Source organism: Sciurus vulgaris (assembly GCF_902686455.1).
Source record: "Sciurus vulgaris genome assembly, chromosome: 7".
Classification (NCBI taxonomy): Eukaryota; Metazoa; Chordata; class Mammalia; order Rodentia; family Sciuridae; genus Sciurus; species Sciurus vulgaris.
The window spans coordinates 62,102,074-62,106,118 of NC_136467.1; positions in this window are offsets into that span (position 1 = coordinate 62,102,074).

Sequence of the window (4,045 nt, forward strand, 5' to 3'; positions counted from 1 at the left end):
AATTTGGTTTAAAATGATAGCATATCATTTGCTCTCCAAATCATCCACTTTATTGGGCATGTTGGAACAACTCAATACAGGAAATACATCATTAGAACTTCAGATACCAAGGAGGAATACTAATCAGAAGTTGATGCTAAACTGCTAGCAGTAAAAGAATTAATTGCAAATATCTTTATCTTCACAATGAATTTCACAAGTATCTGGTACTTAGCAAGCACATGGTTTTTATCCAGAGACAACATGAGTTTTTGAAACAGAGAACTTCAATTCAACTTTCCAGGATTCTACTTTAAACCTCTGAATGTCCTTAATCACTCACTTCAGACTATATAATTAAATTGGGCAAACATCAGCATTATCAAACTTATTTTTACTCTAATGAGAAATAACATATATTCTCCATAGGACCATACAAAAGTAAATAAAACTGACAAAAAAAAGTAATGTTGATTTCAAGCTTTAAAAATAAAGTTTCAAAATGAATAGTGTTTTATAAAATGTACTTGATACAATAAAAAAAAGAAAAGTACACCTAATAGGAATGTTTAATTGACTTCTACTCTATGTTATCAATAGTGCAATTGTTAACTATAATCTGTCACATTTTAAACTTTTGGTTAGTACCTTTACAATGAAATTGTATTAATCATATCTTTTAGGTTTATACACACATGTGTAACTATATTAAGCAATGCACATTTTTCTTCTAATGGCTTGACTGCTACTTTGTAACAACTACAAACAAAAAGAAAGAAAAAAATTTCATAAAGTCAAATGTCTATATAAAAAGTGAAATTTTAAAAATCAGTTTTCTTTTAAATCTAACCAGCCTCAGTAGAAACAAATTTTTAAAAAATGAGTAAACATGTATTACTAGGGTAAGTCATTTCAAAATAAAATTTAATTTGCAACTCCACCAGCAATGTACAAGTGTGCCTTTTTCCCATATCCAAGTCAACACTTATTATTGCTTGTGTTCTTGATAATAGTCATTTCTAATCGGAGTTAGATGAAATCTTAGGTAGTTTTGATTTGCATTTCTCTAATTACTAGGGATGATGAGCCGTTTTTCATATATTTGTTGATCACCTGTATGTCTTCTTCTGTGAAGTGTCTGTCCAGTTCCTTAGCCCATTTATTGATTGGGTTCTTTGTACTTTTGGTGTAAAGTTTTGTAATTTCTTTATAAATTTTGGAGGTTAGTGCTCTGTCTGAAGGGTATGGAAAGAATTTTCTCCCACTCTGTAGGCTCTCTTTTCACATTATTGATTGTTTCCTTTGCTGAGAAAAAAACTTTTTAGTTTGAGTTCATCCCATTTATTGATCCTTATTTTGATTTCTTGCCACTCTGGGGATCTTGTTAAGGAAGTGTGATCCTAAGGCAATATGGTGAAGATTCAGGCCTACACTTTCTTCTACTTGGTGAAAGGTCTCAGGTCTAATTCCTAGATCCTTGATCTATTTGAGTTTTGTTTTCTACAGAGTGAGAGAGAGGGGTTTAATTTCATTTTACTGCATATGGATTTCCAGTTTTCCCAGCACCATCTGTTGAAGAGGCTATCTTTGCTCCATTGTATGTTTTTGGCAGCTTTGTCTAGTATAAGATAACTGTACCTATGTGGGGTTGTCTCTATTCTGTACCATTGGTCTACATGTCTATTTTGGTACCAATATTATGCAGTTTTGTTTTGTTTTTTTTTTTACTATGGCTCTATAGTAGAGTTTACAGTCTGGTATTGTGATACCTCCTGCATCACTCTTCCCGCCCAGGATTGCTTTGGCTATTCTGGGTCTTTTGTTCTTCTAGATGAATTTCATGATTGCTTTCTCTATACTATGAGGAATGTCATTGGTATTTAAATTGGAATTGCATTAAATCTGTATAGACCTTTGGAAGTATGGTCATTTCGATAATATTAATTCTGCTGGTGGAGTTTCCAACTGATACAACCACTCTGGAAAGCAGTATGGAGATTCCTCAAAAACTTGGAATGGAATCACCATTTGACCCAGCTATCCCACTTCGCTCGGTTTGTACTTAAAGGACTTAACATCATCATACTGCAGGGATGCAGCCACATCAATGTTCATAGCTGCTCAATTCACAATAGCTAGATTGTGGAACCAACCTAGATGTCCTTCAAATGATGAATGGATAAAGAAACTGTGGGTATATATACACAATGTGAAGAGTACTCATCATAAGAGAATAAATTATGACATTTGGCAGGTAAATGGATGGAGCTAGAGAATATCATGCTAGTGAATAAGCCAAGCCCAAAAAACCAAAGGCTAATGTTTTTTCTGATGTTGATGATACATAATGGGGGTGGTGGCAGGAGGGCAAGAGAAGAGTAGAGAACTTTGTATAGTTTAGAGGAAAATAGACTGGGTGAGTGGGGGAAGGAAAGATAGTGGACTGAGGCAGACATTATTACCATATATACATGTATGATTACATGAATGATGTGAATCTACATTGTGTACAACCATAGAAATAATAGTTGTACCCTATTTGTGTATAATGAATCAAAACGCAAGTATGTAAAAATAAAAATTTAAAAAATAATAAAATAAAATTCAAGGTAATTTTAGAGAACACTAACCTATTAGTTTATGAGCCTTTCATAAATACAAATAGAAGTAAGTAAAGCTATGTACAGTGGTAAGCAATATCAATTTCTGTTTAACATTTTGTCTTTTCTAAAGTTATTAAAATATCTCTAGCCTTGTTTGCAACTCATGGTTATTCAATTATTTAAGAATGAGCAAATCTTTATGGAAAGAATTTACCATGCAAATTTTTGGGAGGAAAATATCTGAAAGAATTTTTTAACCATTATTTCCTACTTGTTCACCTGTTACTTTTGACATAATTTTTAGGCAAATACCCATGACACCGGAAAATAGTAGAGGGCAGTCTTCCTGTGATCACTAATTTGGTGGCCATTTTAATAATTGCATTTTTTTTGGTTAAGGTTAACATATTGTTGTGGAACCCTATAACATATAGGCCATGATTTTGTTTCATAGATTTAAGAATAACTCTTAGAATGTCCTCATTGCTGAAGTATATCTACCACAAGAAAGTGTGACCTTCTTTACTTCAATATTAACTTTTTGCTTTTTTATTTCTATTTAAATATTCCCTAGTTATGCTAATCTCAAATAAAGACTGTTTTTTTCCATTTTAATATAACTGTTTTCTTTTGCATACTTCATACAAACTAGGCAAAAGTTAAATTTGTTAATATGTAATGCTATTTAAGGTAATAAAATATGTGATGTCAGACATTTTAGTTTATTTAATATTTGTTCATTTAGTAGTTTGTTTATATAATCATACTTGAGTACTAGTAGCAATTTCCATACAATATGCTTTAATACAGTAACCTTTAACATTTAAATTTTACATATGATGGTCATAAAGGTTGTCATTAATTATATATTTACCTATAATAAACAGTGCAGTTATCTTTCAAACATTACTATGTCTAAATAAGCTGAAATATAGTCAGACAACTAAATATTATTTAACACTGAAAAGAAATGAGCTATCAAGCCATGAAAACAACATGGAGTCACTTTAAGTGCGTAGTGTTATGTGAAAGAAACCAGTCTGAAAAGAATCTGTTTTCCGTGACACTGGCTACATGACTTTCTGGAAATAAAAAAGAAAAGAAGGAAAAAAAAAAAAAAAAAGCTATGAAGACCATCAGACTGTAAAACTGTCAGCAGTTGCCAGGGGTTGGGTGGAAGGGAGGAATGATTATAGTTTAGGACAATGAACATTCTCTGTGGTACTACGTGTTGAACACATGGCATGACACCTTTGTCCAACCTTAAAGGATACACCAGAAGCAGAGAATCCAATACAAGTCATGGACTTCAGTAATACAATGTGTTACTCCAAGCACTACCTATTGACCCTAAATATTGTGGGACCCAAGAAATCCCACTTATCTGCGTTTTGCAATCTGGAAAACCTAGGAAAGCTATTGCTGTAATTTATGCTGAGTTTGAAGACCTGAGAATGAGTGCA